Below are 23,129 nucleotides of genomic sequence, written 5' to 3' on the forward strand. Positions count from 1 at the left end.
ATGGACGCCCGGGCTTCCGATAAGCCCCTCAAAGGACTAAGGCAAAAGACACAGAAGGCACGACAGACAAGTGACACACCGTGCACCGGCACTGCTCTGCCCTGAGCACTTCAGCACTGTGAGGCTTTTCCTTTATGTGGCCTAAAGGGCCACCCCCATCTCCAAAGCTGCCTCCAAAAGCCCTCCCAGCGCCTCGCTTCCATCCCCTCTCAGGGTCCCAGCCCTCCACTTATCTCTCGGACAACCGGGGACGAGAATCCACGTCCGGGGCCGAGGAAGGCCGCCTCGCCTGCTGGCAGTTTCCTGGAGTCACCGACTGTGGCCCCTTGCTCAGCTACAATCAAGAACACCAAACATCACTGCAGGATCTTAGCTACACAGAGGCCAATAACCAATAACAATTCTGCTACTCACCATTCTCCTAAGAACGTCCGCCTCATCTGGCCGCGCCCGGAGGCCGATGCCCTCGCGGCAGGGTCTGCCTGGGTGAAGAGGAGACGAGGTGACGTGGCATCGCTGAAACTCGAGTGGACCCTGGCTCCTCCTCCCTAGCTCCCCGACTTACAGCAACTCCTCGGCCGCTCCTGAAGGCTCCCCGGGTGACACCTTCAAATGACAAAGATCAGGGCTTCATCACAGTTCCGTGCACCGCTTCCCGAATTCCCACGAGAGTGACGAAGCGGGGGTCTGCGGGCCCGTTGCTGAGGGGGCTCTCGGCGTAATACGAGCGGACCGCCTAGAGCACGCAAACAAGAACGGAGCCTAAGAGCTGCACCGGGAATTGAGACCGGAGCAAGAACAACTGCTGCCTGCCACCGCTCACTGCTCCCCTTGCCCACTTACCTTGACTGCTAGTAACTGGCTTTAGTTCCTAAAAATAACAACAAAGAAAATAGCTGTAATACAGAGGCACCATTTATACTCCCCCTGCAAAGACAAACGGTGACTGACCTTCTCGGGGGACCCCCCCCCTCACCCGTGACGGGGCCCTCTGCCACGGATTCCATCTGGCTGCTCCTGAAAGAACGTTAGGACAAAAGTCAGAGCACTGCAGGATAACTTAACAGCTCCAGATAGCCTTCATCAATCTACAGATCCCATCTAGAGTCCAAATACACCCCACATTACAAATTTCCAGGCCCCAGGACACGCCCCATTCTAGACCTACACCACGCTATGCAGCAGGGCAGAGCAGCTCCAGGCCAAATACCCAGACACCCGTGACACAGAACAAGACAAACAAGGGGACACAACAGGGGGAGAAAGCTCTGAGCGAGAAGAATGCCCTCAGGGAGCCAGAGACTGCAGAATGAGATGACCTAGCTGAGACTGATGGCGAGCCTCTAAGGCTCAGAGAACCCTGCAGGAACAAGATGCTAACTGAATGACCTATTCCAAGCAAGGCAGAGACGGATGCCCGAGAATCCTAGCGTCAGAATGCTCTACGGATCTCCGCATTGCTACGAGTCCTAATCTGCTAGAACGCATCCTTGCTGTCACTATTGTCACAAATCACAGCTGTCGAGAACAGCCCAGAACAAGACCTCAAAAGACATCTGACCGGATGCTACTCCAAGGCCTGTCCGGGCTCCCGAGCCAAAGGTGAGAAGGAATCAGCACGGGGCCGAGGAACACAGAGATGAGAGATGCAAAGATGGACGCCCGGGCTTCCGATAAGCCCCTCAAAGGACTAAGGCAAAAGACACAGAAGGCACGACAGACAGTGACACACCGTGCACCGGCACTGCTCTGCCCTGAGCACTTCAGCACTGTGAGGCTTTTCCTTTATGTGGCCTAAAGGGCCACCCCCATCTCCAAAGCTGCCTCCAAAAGCCCTCCCAGCACCTCGCTTCCATCCCCTCTCAGGGTCCCAGCCCTCCACTTATCTCTCGGACAACCGGGGAGGAGTACCCACGTCGGGGGCCGAGGAAGGCCGCCTCGCCTGCTGGCAGTTTCCTGGAGTCACCGACTGTGGCCCCTTGCTCAGCTACAATCAAGAACACCAAACATCACTGCAGGATCTTAGCTACACAGAGGCCAATAACCAATAACAATTCTGCTACTCACCATTCTCCTAAGAACGTCCGCCTCATCTGGCCGCGCCCGGAGGCCGATGCCCTCGCGGCAGGGTCTGCCTGGGTGAAGAGGAGACGAGGTGACGTGGCATCGCTGAAACTCGAGTGGACCCTGGCTCCTCCTCCCTAGCTCCCCGACTTACAGCAACTCCTCGGCCGCTCCTGAAGGCTCCCCGGGTGACACCTTCAAATGACAAAGATCAGGGCTTCATCACAGTTCCGTGCACCGCTTCCCAAATTCCCACGAGAGTGACGAAGCGGGGGTCTGCGGGCCCGTTGCTGAGGGGGGTCTCGGCGTAATACGAGCTGACCGCCTAGAGCACGCAAACAAGAACGGAGCCTAAGAGCTGCACCGGGAATTGAGACCGGAGCAAGAACAACTGCTGCCTGCCACCGCTCACTGCTCCCCTTGCCCACTTACCTTGACTGCTAGTAACTGGCTTTAGTTCCTAAAAATAACAACAAAGAAAATAGCTGTAATACAGAGGCACCATTTATACTCCCCTGCAAAGACAAACGGTGACTGACCTTCTCGGGGACCCCCCCCTCACCCGTGACGGGGCCCTCTGCCACGGATTCCATCTGGCTGCGTCTGAAAGAACGTGAGGACAAAAGTCAGAGCACTGCAGGATAACTTAACAGCTCCAGATAGCCTTCATCAATCTACAGATCCCATCTAGAGTCCAAATACACCCCACATTACAAATTTCCAGGCCCCAGGACACGCCCCATTCTAGACCTACACCACGCTATGCAGCAGGGCAGAGCAGCTCCAGGCCAAATACCCAGACACCCGTGACACAGAACAAGACAAACAAGGGGACACAACAGGGGGAGAAAGCTCTGAGCGAGAAGAATGCCCTCAGGGAGCCAGAGACTGCAGAATGAGATGACCTAGCTGAGACTGATGGCGAGCCTCTAAGGCTCAGAGAACCCTGCAGGAACAAGATGCTAACTGAATGACCTATTCCAAGCAAGGCAGAGACGGATGCCCGAGAATCCTAGCGTCAGAATGCTCTACGGATCTCCGCATTGCTACGAGTCCTAATCTGCTAGAACGCATCCTTGCTGTCACTATTGTCACAAATCACAGCTGTCGAGAACAGCCCAGAACAAGACCTCAAAAGACATCTGACCGGATGCTACTCCAAGGCCTGTCCGGGCTCCCGAGCCAAAGGTGAGAAGGAATCAGCACGGGGCCGAGGAACACAGAGATGAGAGAGGCAAAGATGGACACCCGGGCTTCCGATAAGCCCCTCAAAGGACTAAGGCAAAAGACACAGAAGGCACGACAGACAAGTGACACACCGTGCACCGGCACTGCTCTGCCCTGAGCACTTCAGCACTGTGAGGCTTTTCCTTTATGTGGCCTAAAGGGCCACCCCCATCTCCAAAGCTGCCTCCAAAAGCCCTCCCAGCACCTCGCTTCCATCCCCTCTCAGGGTCCCAGCCCTCCACTTATCTCTCGGACAACCGGGGAGGAGTACCCACGTCGGGGACCGAGGAAGGCCGCCTCGCCTGCTGGCAGTTTCCTGGAGTCACCGACTGTGGCCCCTTGCTCAGCTACAATCAAGAACACCAAACATCACTGCAGGATCTTAGCTACACAGAGGCCAATAACCAATAACAATTCTGCTACTCACCATTCTCCTAAGAACGTCCGCCTCATCTGGCCGCGCCCGGAGGCCGATGCCCTCGCGGCAGGGTCTGCCTGGGTGAAGAGGAGACGAGGTGACGTGGCATCGCTGAAACTCGAGTGGACCCTGGCTCCTCCTCCCTAGCTCCCCGACTTACAGCAACTCCTCGGCCGCTCCTGAAGGCTCCCCGGGTGACACCTTCAAATGACAAAGATCAGGGCTTCATCACAGTTCCGTGCACCGCTTCCCGAATTCCCACGAGAGTGACGAAGCGGGGGTCTGCGGGCCCGTTGCTGAGGGGGGTCTCGGCGTAATACCAGCTGACCGCCTAGAGCACGCAAACAAGAACGGAGCCTAAGAGCTGCACCGGGAATTGAGACCGGAGCAAGAACAACTGCTGCCTGCCACCGCTCACTGCTCCCCTTGCCCACTTACCTTGACCGCTAGTATCCGGCTTTAGTTCCTAAAAATAACAACAAAGAAAATAGCTGTAATACAGAGGCACCATTTATACTCCCCCTGCAAAGACAAACGGTGACTGACCTTCTCGGGGGACCCCCCCCCTCACCCGTGACGGGGCCCTCTGCCACGGATTCCATCTGGCTGCTCCTGAAAGAACGTTAGGACAAAAGTCAGAGCACTGCAGGATAACTTAACAGCTCCAGATAGCCTTCATCAATCTACAGATCCCATCTAGAGTCCAAATACACCCCACATTACAAATTTCCAGGCCCCAGGACATGCCCCATTCTAGACCTACACCACGCTATGCAGCAGGGCAGAGCAGCTCCAGGCCAAATACCCAGACACCCGTGACACAGAACAAGACAAACAAGGGGACACAACAGGGGGAGAAAGCTCTGAGCGAGAAGAATGCCCTCAGGGAGCCAGAGACTGCAGAATGAGATGACCTAGCTGAGACTGATGGCGAGCCTCTAAGGCTCAGAGAACCCTGCAGGAACAAGATGCTAACTGAATGACCTATTCCAAGCAAGGCAGAGACGGATGCCCGAGAATCCTAGCGTCAGAATGCTCTACGGATCTCCGCATTGCTACGAGTCCTAATCTGCTAGAACGCATCCTTGCTGTCACTATTGTCACAAATCACAGCTGTCGAGAACAGCCCAGAACAAGACCTCAAAAGACATCTGACCGGATGCTACTCCAAGGCCTGTCCGGGCTCCCGAGCCAAAGGTGAGAAGGAATCAGCACGGGGCCGAGGAACACAGAGATGAGAGAGGCAAAGATGGACGCCCGGGCTTCCGATAAGCCCTCAAAGGACTAAGGCAAAAGACACAGAAGGCACGACAGACAAGTGACACACCGTGCACCGGCACTGCTCTGCCCTGAGCACTTCAGCACTGTGAGGCTTTTCCTTTATGTGGCCTAAAGGGCCACCCCCATCTCCAAAGCTGCCTCCAAAAGCCCTCCCAGCGCCTCGCTTCCATCCCCTCTCAGGGTCCCAGCCCTCCACTTATCTCTCGGACAACCGGGGAGGAGTACCCACGTCGGGGGCCGAGGAAGGCCGCCTCGCCTGCTGGCAGTTTCCTGGAGTCACCGACTGTGGCCCCTTGCTCAGCTACAATCAAGAACACCAAACATCACTGCAGGATCTTAGCTACACAGAGGCCAATAACCAATAACAATTCTGCTACTCACCATTCTCCTAAGAACGTCCGCCTCATCTGGCCGCGCCCGGAGGCCGATGCCCTCGCGGCAGGGTCTGCCTGGGTGAAGAGGAGACGAGGTGACGTGGCATCGCTGAAACTCGAGTGGACCCTGGCTCCTCCTCCCTAGCTCCCCGACTTACAGCAACTCCTCGGCCGCTCCTGAAGGCTCCCCGGGTGACACCTTCAAATGACAAAGATCAGGGCTTCATCACAGTTCCGTGCACCGCTTCCCGAATTCCCACGAGAGTGACGAAGCGGGGGTCTGCGGGCCCGTTGCTGAGGGGGGTCTCGGCGTAATACCAGCTGACCGCCTAGAGCACGCAAACAAGAACGGAGCCTAAGAGCTGCACCGGGAATTGAGACCGGAGCAAGAACAACTGCTGCCTGCCACCGCTCACTGCTCCCCTTGCCCACTTACCTTGACTGCTAGTAACTGGCTTTAGTTCCTAAAAATAACAACAAAGAAAATAGCTGTAATACAGAGGCACCATTTATACTCCCCCTGCAAAGACAAACGGTGACTGACCTTCTCGGGGGACCCCCCCCCTCACCCGTGACGGGGCCCTCTGCCACGGATTCCATCTGGCTGCTCCTGAAAGAACGTTAGGACAAAAGTCAGAGCACTGCAGGATAACTTAACAGCTCCAGATAGCCTTCATCAATCTACAGATCCCATCTAGAGTCCAAATACACCCCACATTACAAATTTCCAGGCCCCAGGACACGCCCCATTCTAGACCTACACCACGCTATGCAGCAGGGCAGAGCAGCTCCAGGCCAAATACCCAGACACCCGTGACACAGAACAAGACAAACAAGGGGACACAACAGGGGGAGAAAGCTCTGAGCGAGAAGAATGCCCTCAGGGAGCCAGAGACTGCAGAATGAGATGACCTAGCTGAGACTGATGGCGAGCCTCTAAGGCTCAGAGAACCCTGCAGGAACAAGATGCTAACTGAATGACCTATTCCAAGCAAGGCAGAGACGGATGCCCGAGAATCCTAGCGTCAGAATGCTCTACGGATCTCCGCATTGCTACGAGTCCTAATCTGCTAGAACGCATCCTTGCTGTCACTATTGTCACAAATCACAGCTGTCGAGAACAGCCCAGAACAAGACCTCAAAAGACATCTGACCGGATGCTACTCCAAGGCCTGTCCGGGCTCCCGAGCCAAAGGTGAGAAGGAATCAGCACGGGGCCGAGGAACACAGAGATGAGAGAGGCAAAGATGGACGCCCGGGCTTCCGATAAGCCCCTCAAAGGACTAAGGCAAAAGACACAGAAGGCACGACAGACAAGTGACACACCGTGCACCGGCACTGCTCTGCCCTGAGCACTTCAGCACTGTGAGGCTTTTCCTTTATGTGGCCTAAAGGGCCACCCCCATCTCCAAAGCTGCCTCCAAAAGCCCTCCCAGCGCCTCGCTTCCATCCCCTCTCAGGGTCCCAGCCCTCCACTTATCTCTCGGACAACCGGGGAGGAGTACCCACGTCGGGTGCCGAGGAAGGCCGCCTCGCCTGCTGGCAGTTTCCTGGAGTCACCGACTGTGGCCCCTTGCTCAGCTACAATCAAGAACACCAAACATCACTGCAGGATCTTAGCTACACAGAGGCCAATAACCAATAACAATTCTGCTACTCACCATTCTCCTAAGAACGTCCGCCTCATCTGGCCGCGCCCGGAGGCCGATGCCCTCGCGGCAGGGTCTGCCTGGGTGAAGAGGAGACGAGGTGACGTGGCATCGCTGAAACTCGAGTGGACCCTGGCTCCTCCTCCCTAGCTCCCCGACTTACAGCAACTCCTCGGCCGCTCCTGAAGGCTCCCCGGGTGACACCTTCAAATGACAAAGATCAGGGCTTCATCACAGTTCCGTGCACCGCTTCCCGAATTCCCACGAGAGTGACGAAGCGGGGGTCTGCGGGCCCGTTGCTGAGGGGGGTCTCGGCGTAATACCAGCTGACCGCCTAGAGCACGCAAACAAGAACGGAGCCTAAGAGCTGCACCGGGAATTGAGACCGGAGCAAGAACAACTGCTGCCTGCCACCGCTCACTGCTCCCCTTGCCCACTTACCTTGACTGCTAGTAACTGGCTTTAGTTCCTAAAAATAACAACAAAGAAAATAGCTGTAATACAGAGGCACCATTTATACTCCCCCTGCAAAGACAAACGGTGACTGACCTTCTCGGGGGACCCCCCCCTCACCCGTGACGGGGCCCTCTGCCACGGATTCCATCTGGCTGCTCCTGAAAGAACGTTAGGACAAAAGTCAGAGCACTGCAGGATAACTTAACAGCTCCAGATAGCCTTCATCAATCTACAGATCCCATCTAGAGTCCAAATACACCCCACATTACAAATTTCCAGGCCCCAGGACACGCCCCATTCTAGACCTACACCACGCTATGCAGCAGGGCAGAGCAGCTCCAGGCCAAATACCCAGACACCCGTGACACAGAACAAGACAAACAAGGGGACACAACAGGGGGAGAAAGCTCTGAGCGAGAAGAATGCCCTCAGGGAGCCAGAGACTGCAGAATGAGATGACCTAGCTGAGACTGATGGCGAGCCTCTAAGGCTCAGAGAACCCTGCAGGAACAAGATGCTAACTGAATGACCTATTCCAAGCAAGGCAGAGACGGATGCCCGAGAATCCTAGCGTCAGAATGCTCTACGGATCTCCGCATTGCTACGAGTCCTAATCTGCTAGAACGCATCCTTGCTGTCACTATTGTCACAAATCACAGCTGTCGAGAACAGCCCAGAACAAGACCTCAAAAGACATCTGACCGGATGCTACTCCAAGGCCTGTCCGGGCTCCCGAGCCAAAGGTGAGAAGGAATCAGCACGGGGCCGAGGAACACAGAGATGAGAGAGGCAAAGATGGACGCCCGGGCTTCCGATAAGCCCCTCAAAGGACTAAGGCAAAAGACACAGAAGGCACGACAGACAAGTGACACACCGTGCACCGGCACTGCTCTGCCCTGAGCACTTCAGCACTGTGAGGCTTTTCCTTTATGTGGCCTAAAGGGCCACCCCCATCTCCAAAGCTGCCTCCAAAAGCCCTCCCAGCGCCTCGCTTCCATCCCCTCTCAGGGTCCCAGCCCTCCACTTATCTCTCGGACAACCGGGGAGGAGTACCCACGTCGGGTGCCGAGGAAGGCCGCCTCGCCTGCTGGCAGTTTCCTGGAGTCACCGACTGTGGCCCCTTGCTCAGCTACAATCAAGAACACCAAACATCACTGCAGGATCTTAGCTACACAGAGGCCAATAACCAATAACAATTCTGCTACTCACCATTCTCCTAAGAACGTCCGCCTCATCTGGCCGCGCCCGGAGGCCGATGCCCTCGCGGCAGGGTCTGCCTGGGTGAAGAGGAGACGAGGTGACGTGGCATCGCTGAAACTCGAGTGGACCCTGGCTCCTCCTCCCTAGCTCCCCGACTTACAGCAACTCCTCGGCCGCTCCTGAAGGCTCCCCGGGTGACACCTTCAAATGACAAAGATCGGGGCTTCATCACAGTTCCGTGCACCGCTTCCCGAATTCCCACGAGAGTGACGAAGCGGGGGTCTGCGGGCCCGTTGCTGAGGGGGCTCTCGGCGTAATACCAGCTGACCGCCTAGAGCACGCAAACAAGAACGGAGCCTAAGAGCTGCACCGGGAATTGAGACCGGAGCAAGAACAACTGCTGCCTGCCACCGCTCACTGCTCCCCTTGCCCACTTACCTTGACTGCTAGTAACTGGCTTTAGTTCCTAAAAATAACAACAAAGAAAATAGCTGTAATACAGAGGCACCATTTATACTCCCCCTGCAAAGACAAACGGTGACTGACCTTCTCGGGGGACCCCCCCCCTCACCCGTGACGGGGCCCTCTGCCACGGATTCCATCTGGCTGCTCCTGAAAGAACGTTAGGACAAAAGTCAGAGCACTGCAGGATAACTTAACAGCTCCAGATAGCCTTCATCAATCTACAGATCCCATCTAGAGTCCAAATACACCCCACATTACAAATTTCCAGGCCCCAGGACACGCCCCATTCTAGACCTACACCACGCTATGCAGCAGGGCAGAGCAGCTCCAGGCCAAATACCCAGACACCCGTGACACAGAACAAGACAAACAAGGGGACACAACAGGGGGAGAAAGCTCTGAGCGAGAAGAATGCCCTCAGGGAGCCAGAGACTGCAGAATGAGATGACCTAGCTGAGACTGATGGCGAGCCTCTAAGGCTCAGAGAACCCTGCAGGAACAAGATGCTAACTGAATGACCTATTCCAAGCAAGGCAGAGACGGATGCCCGAGAATCCTAGCGTCAGAATGCTCTACGGATCTCCGCATTGCTACGAGTCCTAATCTGCTAGAACGCATCCTTGCTGTCACTATTGTCACAAATCACAGCTGTCGAGAACAGCCCAGAACAAGACCTCAAAAGACATCTGACCGGATGCTACTCCAAGGCCTGTCCGGGCTCCCGAGCCAAAGGTGAGAAGGAATCAGCACGGGGCCGAGGAACACAGAGATGAGAGAGGCAAAGATGGACGCCCGGGCTTCCGATAAGCCCCTCAAAGGACTAAGGCAAAAGACACAGAAGGCACGACAGACAAGTGACACACCGTGCACCGGCACTGCTCTGCCCTGAGCACTTCAGCACTGTGAGGCTTTTCCTTTATGTGGCCTAAAGGGCCACCCCCATCTCCAAAGCTGCCTCCAAAAGCCCTCCCAGCACCTCGCTTCCATCCCCTCTCAGGGTCCCAGCCCTCCACTTATCTCTCGGACAACCGGGGAGGAGTACCCACGTCGGGTGCCGAGGAAGGCCGCCTCGCCTGCTGGCAGTTTCCTGGAGTCACCGACTGTGGCCCCTTGCTCAGCTACAATCAAGAACACCAAACATCACTGCAGGATCTTAGCTACACAGAGGCCAATAACCAATAACAATTCTGCTACTCACCATTCTCCTAAGAACGTCCGCCTCATCTGGCCGCGCCCGGAGGCCGATGCCCTCGCGGCAGGGTCTGCCTGGGTGAAGAGGAGACGAGGTGACGTGGCATCGCTGAAACTCGAGTGGACCCTGGCTCCTCCTCCCTAGCTCCCCGACTTACAGCAACTCCTCGGCCGCTCCTGAAGGCTCCCCGGGTGACACCTTCAAATGACAAAGATCAGGGCTTCATCACAGTTCCGTGCACCGCTTCCCGAATTCCCACGAGAGTGACGAAGCGGGGGTCTGCGGGCCCGTTGCTGAGGGGGCTCTCGGCGTAATACCAGCTGACCGCCTAGAGCACGCAAACAAGAACGGAGCCTAAGAGCTGCACCGGGAATTGAGACCGGAGCAAGAACAACTGCTGCCTGCCACCGCTCACTGCTCCCCTTGCCCACTTACCTTGACTGCTAGTAACTGGCTTTAGTTCCTAAAAATAACAACAAAGAAAATAGCTGTAATACAGAGGCACCATTTATACTCCCCCTGCAAAGACAAACGGTGACTGACCTTCTCGGGGGACCCCCCCCCTCACCCGTGACGGGGCCCTCTGCCACGGATTCCATCTGGCTGCTCCTGAAAGAACGTTAGGACAAAAGTCAGAGCACTGCAGGATAACTTAACAGCTCCAGATAGCCTTCATCAATCTACAGATCCCATCTAGAGTCCAAATACACCCCACATTACAAATTTCCAGGCCCCAGGACACGCCCCATTCTAGACCTACACCACGCTATGCAGCAGGGCAGAGCAGCTCCAGGCCAAATACCCAGACACCCGTGACACAGAACAAGACAAACAAGGGGACACAACAGGGGGAGAAAGCTCTGAGCGAGAAGAATGCCCTCAGGGAGCCAGAGACTGCAGAATGAGATGACCTAGCTGAGACTGATGGCGAGCCTCTAAGGCTCAGAGAACCCTGCAGGAACAAGATGCTAACTGAATGACCTATTCCAAGCAAGGCAGAGACGGATGCCCGAGAATCCTAGCGTCAGAATGCTCTACGGATCTCCGCATTGCTACGAGTCCTAATCTGCTAGAACGCATCCTTGCTGTCACTATTGTCACAAATCACAGCTGTCGAGAACAGCCCAGAACAAGACCTCAAAAGACATCTGACCGGATGCTACTCCAAGGCCTGTCCGGGCTCCCGAGCCAAAGGTGAGAAGGAATCAGCACGGGGCCGAGGAACACAGAGATGAGAGAGGCAAAGATGGACGCCCGGGCTTCCGATAAGCCCCTCAAAGGACTAAGGCAAAAGACACAGAAGGCACGACAGACAAGTGACACACCGTGCACCGGCACTGCTCTGCCCTGAGCACTTCAGCACTGTGAGGCTTTTCCTTTAGGTGGCCTAAAGGGCCACCCCCATCTCCAAAGCTGCCTCCAAAAGCCCTCCCAGCGCCTCGCTTCCATCCCCTCTCAGGGTCCCAGCCCTCCACTTATCTCTCGGACAACCGGGGAGGAGTACCCACGTCGGGGGCCGAGGAAGGCCGCCTCGCCTGCTGGCAGTTTCCTGGAGTCACCGACTGTGGCCCCTTGCTCAGCTACAATCAAGAACACCAAACATCACTGCAGGATCTTAGCTACACAGAGGCCAATAACCAATAACAATTCTGCTACTCACCATTCTCCTAAGAACGTCCGCCTCATCTGGCCGCACCCGGAGGCCGATGCCCTCGCGGCAGGGTCTGCCTGGGTGAAGAGGAGACGAGGTGACGTGGCATCGCTGAAACTCGAGTGGACCCTGGCTCCTCCTCCCTAGCTCCCCGACTTACAGCAACTCCTCGGCCGCTCCTGAAGGCTCCCCGGGTGACACCTTCAAATGACAAAGATCAGGGCTTCATCACAGTTCCGTGCACCGCTTCCCGAATTCCCACGAGAGTGACGAAGCGGGGGTCTGCGGGCCCGTTGCTGAGGGGGCTCTCGGCGTAATACCAGCTGACCGCCTAGAGCACGCAAACAAGAACGGAGCCTAAGAGCTGCACCGGGAATTGAGACCGGAGCAAGAACAACTGCTGCCTGCCACCGCTCACTGCTCCCCTTGCCCACTTACCTTGACTGCTAGTAACTGGCTTTAGTTCCTAAAAATAACAACAAAGAAAATAGCTGTAATACAGAGGCACCATTTATACTCCCCCTGCAAAGACAAACGGTGACTGACCTTCTCGGGGGACCCCCCCCCTCACCCGTGACGGGGCCCTCTGCCACGGATTCCATCTGGCTGCTCCTGAAAGAACGTTAGGACAAAAGTCAGAGCACTGCAGGATAACTTAACAGCTCCAGATAGCCTTCATCAATCTACAGATCCCATCTAGAGTCCAAATACACCCCACATTACAAATTTCCAGGCCCCAGGACACGCCCCATTCTAGACCTACACCACGCTATGCAGCAGGGCAGAGCAGCTCCAGGCCAAATACCCAGACACCCGTGACACAGAACAAGACAAACAAGGGGACACAACAGGGGGAGAAAGCTCTGAGCGAGAAGAATGCCCTCAGGGAGCCAGAGACTGCAGAATGAGATGACCTAGCTGAGACTGATGGCGAGCCTCTAAGGCTCAGAGAACCCTGCAGGAACAAGATGCTAACTGAATGACCTATTCCAAGCAAGGCAGAGACGGATGCCCGAGAATCCTAGCGTCAGAATGCTCTACGGATCTCCGCATTGCTACGAGTCCTAATCTGCTAGAACGCATCCTTGCTGTCACTATTGTCACAAATCACAGCTGTCGAGAACAGCCCAGAACAAGACCTCAAAAGACATCTGACCGGATGCTACTCCAAGGCCTGTCCGGGCTCCCGAGCCAAAGGTGAGAAGGAATCAGCACGGGGCCGAGGAACACAGAGATGAGAGAGGCAAAGATGGACGCCCGGGCTTCCGATAAGCCCCTCAAAGGACTAAGGCAAAAGACACAGAAGGCACGACAGACAAGTGACACACCGTGCACCGGCACTGCTCTGCCCTGAGCACTTCAGCACTGTGAGGCTTTTCCTTTAGGTGGCCTAAAGGGCCACCCCCATCTCCAAAGCTGCCTCCAAAAGCCCTCCCAGCGCCTCGCTTCCATCCCCTCTCAGGGTCCCAGCCCTCCACTTATCTCTCGGACAACCGGGGAGGAGTACCCACGTCGGGGGCCGAGGAAGGCCGCCTCGCCTGCTGGCAGTTTCCTGGAGTCACCGACTGTGGCCCCTTGCTCAGCTACAATCAAGAACACCAAACATCACTGCAGGATCTTAGCTACACAGAGGCCAATAACCAATAACAATTCTGCTACTCACCATTCTCCTAAGAACGTCCGCCTCATCTGGCCGCGCCCGGAGGCCGATGCCCTCGCGGCAGGGTCTGCCTGGGTGAAGAGGAGACGAGGTGACGTGGCATCGCTGAAACTCGAGTGGACCCTGGCTCCTCCTCCCTAGCTCCCCGACTTACAGCAACTCCTCGGCCGCTCCTGAAGGCTCCCCGGGTGACACCTTCAAATGACAAAGATCGGGGCTTCATCACAGTTCCGTGCACCGCTTCCCGAATTCCCACGAGAGTGACGAAGCGGGGGTCTGCGGGCCCGTTGCTGAGGGGGCTCTCGGCGTAATACCAGCTGACCGCCTAGAGCACGCAAACAAGAACGGAGCCTAAGAGCTGCACCGGGAATTGAGACCGGAGCAAGAACAACTGCTGCCTGCCACCGCTCACTGCTCCCCTTGCCCACTTACCTTGACTGCTAGTAACTGGCTTTAGTTCCTAAAAATAACAACAAAGAAAATAGCTGTAATACAGAGGCACCATTTATACTCCCCCTGCAAAGACAAACGGTGACTGACCTTCTCGGGGGACCCCCCCCCTCACCCGTGACGGGGCCCTCTGCCACGGATTCCATCTGGCTGCTCCTGAAAGAACGTTAGGACAAAAGTCAGAGCACTGCAGGATAACTTAACAGCTCCAGATAGCCTTCATCAATCTACAGATCCCATCTAGAGTCCAAATACACCCCACATTACAAATTTCCAGGCCCCAGGACACGCCCCATTCTAGACCTACACCACGCTATGCAGCAGGGCAGAGCAGCTCCAGGCCAAATACCCAGACACCCGTGACACAGAACAAGACAAACAAGGGGACACAACAGGGGGAGAAAGCTCTGAGCGAGAAGAATGCCCTCAGGGAGCCAGAGACTGCAGAATGAGATGACCTAGCTGAGACTGATGGCGAGCCTCTAAGGCTCAGAGAACCCTGCAGGAACAAGATGCTAACTGAATGACCTATTCCAAGCAAGGCAGAGACGGATGCCCGAGAATCCTAGCGTCAGAATGCTCTACGGATCTCCGCATTGCTACGAGTCCTAATCTGCTAGAACGCATCCTTGCTGTCACTATTGTCACAAATCACAGCTGTCGAGAACAGCCCAGAACAAGACCTCAAAAGACATCTGACCGGATGCTACTCCAAGGCCTGTCCGGGCTCCCGAGCCAAAGGTGAGAAGGAATCAGCACGGGGCCGAGGAACACAGAGATGAGAGAGGCAAAGATGGACACCCGGGCTTCCGATAAGCCCCTCAAAGGACTAAGGCAAAAGACACAGAAGGCACGACAGACAAGTGACACACCGTGCACCGGCACTGCTCTGCCCTGAGCACTTCAGCACTGTGAGGCTTTTCCTTTAGGTGGCCTAAAGGGCCACCCCCATCTCCAAAGCTGCCTCCAAAAGCCCTCCCAGCACCTCGCTTCCATCCCCTCTCAGGGTCCCAGCCCTCCACTTATCTCTCGGACAACCGGGGAGGAGTACCCACGTCGGGTGCCGAGGAAGGCCGCCTCGCCTGCTGGCAGTTTCCTGGAGTCACCGACTGTGGCCCCTTGCTCAGCTACAATCAAGAACACCAAACATCACTGCAGGATCTTAGCTACACAGAGGCCAATAACCAATAACAATTCTGCTACTCACCATTCTCCTAAGAACGTCCGCCTCATCTGGCCGCGCCCGGAGGCCGATGCCCTCGCGGCAGGGTCTGCCTGGGTGAAGAGGAGACGAGGTGACGTGGCATCGCTGAAACTCGAGTGGACCCTGGCTCCTCCTCCCTAGCTCCCCGACTTACAGCAACTCCTCGGCCGCTCCTGAAGGCTCCCCGGGTGACACCTTCAAATGACAAAGATCAGGGCTTCATCACAGTTCCGTGCACCGCTTCCCGAATTCCCACGAGAGTGACGAAGCGGGGGTCTGCGGGCCCGTTGCTGAGGGGGCTCTCGGCGTAATACCAGCTGACCGCCTAGAGCACGCAAACAAGAACGGAGCCTAAGAGCTGCACCGGGAATTGAGACCGGAGCAAGAACAACTGCTGCCTGCCACCGCTCACTGCTCCCCTTGCCCACTTACCTTGACTGCTAGTAACTGGCTTTAGTTCCTAAAAATAACAACAAAGAAAATAGCTGTAATACAGAGGCACCATTTATACTCCCCCTGCAAAGACAAACGGTGACTGACCTTCTCGGGGGACCCCCCCCCTCACCCGTGACGGGGCCCTCTGCCACGGATTCCATCTGGCTGCTCCTGAAAGAACGTTAGGACAAAAGTCAGAGCACTGCAGGATAACTTAACAGCTCCAGATAGCCTTCATCAATCTACAGATCCCATCTAGAGTCCAAATACACCCCACATTACAAATTTCCAGGCCCCAGGACACGCCCCATTCTAGACCTACACCACGCTATGCAGCAGGGCAGAGCAGCTCCAGGCCAAATACCCAGACACCCGTGACACAGAACAAGACAAACAAGGGGACACAACAGGGGGAGAAAGCTCTGAGCGAGAAGAATGCCCTCAGGGAGCCAGAGACTGCAGAATGAGATGACCTAGCTGAGACTGATGGCGAGCCTCTAAGGCTCAGAGAACCCTGCAGGAACAAGATGCTAACTGAATGACCTATTCCAAGCAAGGCAGAGACGGATGCCCGAGAATCCTAGCGTCAGAATGCTCTACGGATCTCCGCATTGCTACGAGTCCTAATCTGCTAGAACGCATCCTTGCTGTCACTATTGTCACAAATCACAGCTGTCGAGAACAGCCCAGAACAAGACCTCAAAAGACATCTGACCGGATGCTACTCCAAGGCCTGTCCGGGCTCCCGAGCCAAAGGTGAGAAGGAATCAGCACGGGGCCGAGGAACACAGAGATGAGAGAGGCAAAGATGGACGCCTGGGCTTCCGATAAGCCCCTCAAAGGACTAAGGCAAAAGACACAGAAGGCACGACAGACAAGTGACACACCGTGCACCGGCACTGCTCTGCCCTGAGCACTTCAGCACTGTGAGGCTTTTCCTTTATGTGGCCTAAAGGGCCACCCCCATCTCCAAAGCTGCCTCCAAAAGCCCTCCCAGCGCCTCGCTTCCATCCCCTCTCAGGGTCCCAGCCCTCCACTTATCTCTCGGACATCCGGGGATGAGTATCCACGTCCGGTGCCGAGGAAGGCCGCCTCGCCCGCTGGCAGTTTCCTAGAGTCACTGACCTGTGGCCCCTTGCTCAGCTACAATAAGAACACCAAAGAAACATGTTACCATAATCAGTATTTCACAGATTCTCTGCAACAACAAACAAAACATACATGACAATCAAACAAACTAAATGAATAAAACCTCTATTATACAATAAATAATAATGCAATTTCCAATATTATAAATACCTCACTGATTAACTACAGGACAGTACCTAAAACCATCAAAACGAACACTACATACTCACACTTAGAAAACCCACTACAGCAGAATTATAACCCTCTACTTCATGGTATGACCTATATAAACTTTTGTAGACCTTAAACAACAGATCCTCGTAAAATTTTACTGTTTTAATTATATTTTTATAGCATAAAAATATTACTACATAGTAAAAAAAAAAATAAATCAAAACAAAAAAATCTAGCAAATTCCACAACAAAAAAATATTCAACAAAACTCAATCCCAAAAAACTCTTGCCATCAGCACCTGAACCAAGAACCGTAACATTCAAGAAGTACACCATGTCGGTTATCATACATCAACTACGAACAAAATAAAACGATACAATCAATTCCTAAGAACCACTTCAAAGTCACAACATCAAGGAACTTTGGAAAATTAAAAGCCGCGCTCCCGGCACCGGGCGGAACGCGGCTTCCGGTAAGAAAGCTGCTCCTCCGGCGGCTCCTGAGGGCTGCAGGGGGCCCCGACGGCGCCCGAGCCCCGCGCCCGGAGCGGACGGAGCGGCCGGCACCGGCGCAGCGCCCGCGCCGCCTCTCCCACCCGCCGGCCCGGCAAAGCTCCCCTCGGCTCCGCACGCCTCGCTCCGGCGCGGCTCTGGCAGTCCCGCGCCAGCCCGGCCACGCCCAAGTCCCCTTCCACCTCGGCAGCTCCCCAGGCAACGCCAGCCGCTCCCGCGCCACAGCCTTGGCTGCCGGGCCAGGGGCAGAAGAAGCGCCCTCCAATGCAGCGGCACACCCCGATTCCAACCCTTCAAACGCTGCGAGAGCTGCAGCTTCCTTCAATTCAACCCCCGGAACTGACGCCACACTCAGGTGCTCACCTCACTTCAACAAGGGCAAATAAATGTGTTCTCCCCTTCAGTTTCAGCCCCTATAAAAGCAGAAAAGAAGGTACTTTCCTCAAATGATGGTAAAAGGGGGATTTTTACCGCAGTCCAAACCCTTTACAAGGACGGACAACACGTCCCCTACCAACTACCCCCTCCATTTAAACCTCAGGATGATGAAAATGGGGGGGGGGGCTACCCTCAAGTCAAAACCCAGCATACAACAACAATATTTTTCCCCTTCTATTTGAAATAGAACACAGGGATTCGCTGCCACCCCGGGATACCCCTAACACCCTGGAAAAGGCATGTTTTCCTTCAATCAAGACCCTCAAAACCACGAGTGCACGGGAATCCCACCCAATTCAAACACAAGCAATAATGGAAGAAAAGTTGCTTCCCTCATTTTGAATTTCTTTTGTCTTAATAAACCCTAGTTTGTTTGGGTTTTGTGGTTTTTTTTTTTTTGGTTTTGGGGTTTTTTGGTTTTTTTGGTGGGTTTTTTTTTTTTCAGGGAGCAATGGGGAGGGATTGGCAAAACGAAATTTAAAAGGGAAAGGAGAAAAGTCCCCGCTACAAAGGCACACCGTCTCACCTGTTTGGCTGCTGTTTCCTGGCACAAAGGTTTGTCCCTCGGCACCTCCTTTGAGCAACGCTCCAGGTATCCAAGCGATCCCCCAGACCCTGTCAGAAGCTCTCACCGTCCTTCCATGAGACAACCCCGGGAGCCCCCCCCACAAACTCCTCTTCTCCAACAGCTCCATGCAAGAGTGAGCTGAGGCAAACCCCCTAAAACAGCCGCCGGCAGGAGCCGCCCCCTCATCATCCTCACAGCTCACACCTGGGGCTGCTCTGAGCCCTCATCATCCTCACAGCTCACACCTAGGGCTCCTCTGAACCCTCATCATCCTCACAGCTCACACCTGGGGCTGCTCTGAGCCCTCATCATCCTCACAGCTCACACCTGGCGCTGTTGCCACTCTCCAACAGCGCCTCTCCCTGTCCATCACACAGCCCAATTCTCACAGACACACATCAAGCAGAAATCCACTAGGGGTGTTGGCTTTTCGCCCTGCAGCGATTTCGGCTCCCTCCCAACAAACAATGCACAGTCACTATGCCAGTCCCTGCACCATTTCACCTCGAGGCCCCCAGCCCAGTTCTCAGGAATACTGTTTCTTTTCCATTTTCACTCACGATCCCAGCCCCGCAGTCCATTTCCCAGGGCCCACAGTGATTCTGGCTCCAGCCCTAGAGGTACCATCAGAGACCAAGGCAATACCACTGCATCACCAGCTTTTTCAGGCACACAGTTAGAGCCCCGATTTCCCCACTACACATCCTGGTCTAGTTTCAGTCCCAACAGCCAGCGCCCCAGCATCAGTGTCACAGGCCTACAAGAATTTCAGTGCACAAAGCCCACAGTCTCTGCGTCAGCCATTTGGTTCCTATGCCCCGTGCAGTCCCTTTCCCAGCCCTGCAGTGATTACAGCTCCAGCCCTACAAATCCCCTTTCCCAGCCCCAGTGATTTCAGCTCTTGACCCACAAGCTTTATTTCTCTGCCAGCTCTCTTCTTCCAGCTCCAGCTGCGCGCGTCTCCAGCTTCAAAGGGCAGCATCTTGGTCTTGCCGCCAGCTCTGCAGCAGCTCAGCTCCTGCCCGGCGGTCCCTAAGCCCATCCCACCACCAATACCCCAGCCCCGCAGCGACTTCGGCTCCCTCCCAACAAACAATGCACAGTCACTATGCCAGTCCCTGCACCATTTCACCTCGAGGCCCCCAGCCCAGTTCTCAGGAATACTGTTTCTTTTCCATTTTCACTCACGATCCCAGCCCCGCAGTCCATTTCCCAGGGCCCACAGTGATTCTGGCTCCAGCCCTAGAGGTACCATCAGAGACCAAGGCAATACCACTGCATCACCAGCTTTTTCAGGCACACAGTTAGAGCCCCGATTTCCCCACTACACATCCTGGTCTAGTTTCAGTCCCAACAGCCAGCGCCCCAGCATCAGTGTCACAGGCCTACAAGAATTTCAGTGCACAAAGCCCACAGTCTCTGCGTCAGCCATTTGGTTCCTATGCCCCGTGCAGTCCCTTTCCCAGCCCTGCAGTGATTACAGCTCCAGCCCTACAAATCCCCTTTCCCAGCCCCAGTGATTTCAGCTCTTGACCCACAAGCTTTATTTCTCTGCCAGCTCTCTTCTTCCAGCTCCAGCTGCGCGCGTCTCCAGCTTCAAAGGGCAGCATCTTGGTCTTGCCGCCAGCTCTGCAGCAGCTCAGCTCCTGCCCGGCGGTCCCTAAGCCCATCCCACCACCAATACCCCAGCCCCGCAGCGACTTCGGCTCCCTCCCAACAAACAATGCACAGTCACTATGCCAGTCCCTGCACCATTTCACCTCGAGGCCCCCAGCCCAGTTCTCAGGAATACTGTTTCTTTTCCATTTTCACTCACGATCCCAGCCCCGCAGTCCATTTCCCAGGGCCCACAGTGATTCTGGCTCCAGCCCTAGAGGTACCATCAGAGACCAAGGCAATACCACTGCATCACCAGCTTTTTCAGGCACACAGTTAGAGCCCCGATTTCCCCACTACACATCCTGGTCTAGTTTCAGTCCCAACAGCCAGCGCCCCAGCATCAGTGTCACAGGCCTACAAGAATTTCAGTGCACAAAGCCCACAGTCTCTGCGTCAGCCATTTGGTTCCTATGCCCCGTGCAGTCCCTTTCCCAGCCCTGCAGTGATTACAGCTCCAGCCCTACAAATCCCCTTTCCCAGCCCCAGTGATTTCAGCTCTTGACCCACAAGCTTTATTTCTCTGCCAGCTCTCTTCTTCCAGCTCCAGCTGCGCGCGTCTCCAGCTTCAAAGGGCAGCATCTTGGTCTTGCCGCCAGCTCTGCAGCAGCTCAGCTCCTGCCCGGCGGTCCCTAAGCCCATCCCACCACCAATACCCCAGCCCCGCAGCGACTTCGGCTCCCTCCCAACAAACAATGCACAGTCACTATGCCAGTCCCTGCACCATTTCACCTCGAGGCCCCCAGCCCAGTTCTCAGGAATACTGTTTCTTTTCCATTTTCACTCACGATCCCAGCCCCGCAGTCCATTTCCCAGGGCCCACAGTGATTCTGGCTCCAGCCCTAGAGGTACCATCAGAGACCAAGGCAATACCACTGCATCACCAGCTTTTTCAGGCACACAGTTAGAGCCCCGATTTCCCCACTACACATCCTGGTCTAGTTTCAGTCCCAACAGCCAGCGCCCCAGCATCAGTGTCACAGGCCTACAAGAATTTCAGTGCACAAAGCCCACAGTCTCTGCGTCAGCCATTTGGTTCCTATGCCCCGTGCAGTCCCTTTCCCAGCCCTGCAGTGATTACAGCTCCAGCCCTACAAATCCCCTTTCCCAGCCCCAGTGATTTCAGCTCTTGACCCACAAGCTTTATTTCTCTGCCAGCTCTCTTCTTCCAGCTCCAGCTGCGCGCGTCTCCAGCTTCAAAGGGCAGCATCTTGGTCTTGCCGCCAGCTCTGCAGCAGCTCAGCTCCTGCCCGGCGGTCCCTAAGCCCATCCCACCACCAATACCCCAGCCCCGCAGCGACTTCGGCTCCCTCCCAACAAACAATGCACAGTCACTATGCCAGTCCCTGCACCATTTCACCTCGAGGCCCCCAGCCCAGTTCTCAGGAATACTGTTTCTTTTCCATTTTCACTCACGATCCCAGCCCCGCAGTCCATTTCCCAGGGCCCACAGTGATTCTGGCTCCAGCCCTAGAGGTACCATCAGAGACCAAGGCAATACCACTGCATCACCAGCTTTTTCAGGCACACAGTTAGAGCCCCGATTTCCCCACTACACATCCTGGTCTAGTTTCAGTCCCAACAGCCAGCGCCCCAGCATCAGTGTCACAGGCCTACAAGAATTTCAGTGCACAAAGCCCACAGTCTCTGCGTCAGCCATTTGGTTCCTATGCCCCGTGCAGTCCCTTTCCCAGCCCTGCAGTGATTACAGCTCCAGCCCTACAAATCCCCTTTCCCAGCCCCAGTGATTTCAGCTCTTGACCCACAAGCTTTATTTCTCTGCCAGCTCTCTTCTTCCAGCTCCAGCTGCGCGCGTCTCCAGCTTCAAAGGGCAGCATCTTGGTCTTGCCGCCAGCTCTGCAGCAGCTCAGCTCCTGCCCGGCGGTCCCTAAGCCCATCCCACCACCAATACCCCAGCCCCGCAGCGACTTCGGCTCCCTCCCAACAAACAATGCACAGTCACTATGCCAGTCCCTGCACCATTTCACCTCGAGGCCCCCAGCCCAGTTCTCAGGAATACTGTTTCTTTTCCATTTTCACTCACGATCCCAGCCCCGCAGTCCATTTCCCAGGGCCCACAGTGATTCTGGCTCCAGCCCTAGAGGTACCATCAGAGACCAAGGCAATACCACTGCATCACCAGCTTTTTCAGGCACACAGTTAGAGCCCCGATTTCCCCACTACACATCCTGGTCTAGTTTCAGTCCCAACAGCCAGCGCCCCAGCATCAGTGTCACAGGCCTACAAGAATTTCAGTGCACAAAGCCCACAGTCTCTGCGTCAGCCATTTGGTTCCTATGCCCCGTGCAGTCCCTTTCCCAGCCCTGCAGTGATTACAGCTCCAGCCCTACAAATCCCCTTTCCCAGCCCCAGTGATTTCAGCTCTTGACCCACAAGCTTTATTTCTCTGCCAGCTCTCTTCTTCCAGCTCCAGCTGCGCGCGTCTCCAGCTTCAAAGGGCAGCATCTTGGTCTTGCCGCCAGCTCTGCAGCAGCTCAGCTCCTGCCCGGCGGTCCCTAAGCCCATCCCACCACCAATACCGCAGCCCCGCAGCGACTTCGGCTCCCTCCCAACAAACAATGCACAGTCACTATGCCAGTCCCTGCACCATTTCACCTCGAGGCCCCCAGCCCAGTTCTCAGGAATACTGTTTCTTTTCCATTTTCACTCACGATCCCAGCCCCGCAGTCCATTTCCCAGGGCCCACAGTGATTCTGGCTCCAGCCCTAGAGGTACCATCAGAGACCAAGGCAATACCACTGCATCACCAGCTTTTTCAGGCACACAGTTAGAGCCCCGATTTCCCCACTACACATCCTGGTCTAGTTTCAGTCCCAACAGCCAGCGCCCCAGCATCAGTGTCACAGGCCTACAAGAATTTCAGTGCACAAAGCCCACAGTCTCTGCGTCAGCCATTTGGTTCCTA

At 55.4% G+C, this 23,129-nt stretch overlaps 6 long non-coding RNA genes across 7 annotated transcripts; all 6 read right to left on the reverse strand.

Moving 5' to 3' along the window:
- Window positions 1-2,501: 2,501 nt before the first annotated feature.
- On the reverse strand, window positions 2,502-5,292 carry LOC128792193 (uncharacterized). The gene is made up of 3 exons (XR_008432341.1): window positions 5,220-5,292; window positions 4,256-4,321; window positions 2,502-2,524 (listed from the first exon to the last, which is right to left on the reverse strand). It is a non-coding gene; the product is annotated as an uncharacterized LOC128792193 (long non-coding RNA).
- A 103-nt stretch (window positions 5,293-5,395) lies between these two features.
- LOC128792188 (uncharacterized) lies at window positions 5,396-7,039 on the reverse strand. The gene is made up of 5 exons (XR_008432335.1): window positions 6,874-7,039; window positions 5,909-5,974; window positions 5,801-5,828; window positions 5,523-5,693; window positions 5,396-5,439 (listed from the first exon to the last, which is right to left on the reverse strand). It is a non-coding gene; the product is annotated as an uncharacterized LOC128792188 (long non-coding RNA).
- A 10-nt stretch (window positions 7,040-7,049) lies between these two features.
- LOC128792192 (uncharacterized) lies at window positions 7,050-8,692 on the reverse strand. 2 transcript variants are annotated; one of them, XR_008432340.1, is made up of 5 exons: window positions 8,527-8,692; window positions 7,587-7,627; window positions 7,455-7,482; window positions 7,177-7,347; window positions 7,050-7,093 (listed from the first exon to the last, which is right to left on the reverse strand). It is a non-coding gene; the product is annotated as an uncharacterized LOC128792192 (long non-coding RNA). The 2 variants fall into 2 exon arrangements; XR_008432339.1 differs by lacking the exons at window positions 7,587-7,627; window positions 8,527-8,692 and having other exon boundaries at window positions 7,455-7,564.
- A 10-nt stretch (window positions 8,693-8,702) lies between these two features.
- Window positions 8,703-10,341, reverse strand: LOC128792189 (uncharacterized). The gene is made up of 5 exons (XR_008432336.1): window positions 10,181-10,341; window positions 9,216-9,281; window positions 9,108-9,135; window positions 8,830-9,000; window positions 8,703-8,746 (listed from the first exon to the last, which is right to left on the reverse strand). It is a non-coding gene; the product is annotated as an uncharacterized LOC128792189 (long non-coding RNA).
- Window positions 10,342-13,664: 3,323 nt separating this feature from the next.
- Window positions 13,665-15,252, reverse strand: LOC128792190 (uncharacterized). Its single transcript, XR_008432337.1, has 5 exons — window positions 15,143-15,252; window positions 14,178-14,243; window positions 14,070-14,097; window positions 13,792-13,962; window positions 13,665-13,708 (listed from the first exon to the last, which is right to left on the reverse strand). It is a non-coding gene; the product is annotated as an uncharacterized LOC128792190 (long non-coding RNA).
- Window positions 15,253-15,318: 66 nt separating this feature from the next.
- Window positions 15,319-16,393, reverse strand: LOC128792191 (uncharacterized). The gene is made up of 4 exons (XR_008432338.1): window positions 15,832-16,393; window positions 15,724-15,751; window positions 15,446-15,616; window positions 15,319-15,362 (listed from the first exon to the last, which is right to left on the reverse strand). It is a non-coding gene; the product is annotated as an uncharacterized LOC128792191 (long non-coding RNA).
- Window positions 16,394-23,129: the final 6,736 nt, after the last annotated feature.

This window comes from Vidua chalybeata, chromosome 9 (assembly GCF_026979565.1).
Source record: "Vidua chalybeata isolate OUT-0048 chromosome 9, bVidCha1 merged haplotype, whole genome shotgun sequence".
Taxonomy (NCBI): Eukaryota; Metazoa; Chordata; class Aves; order Passeriformes; family Viduidae; genus Vidua; species Vidua chalybeata.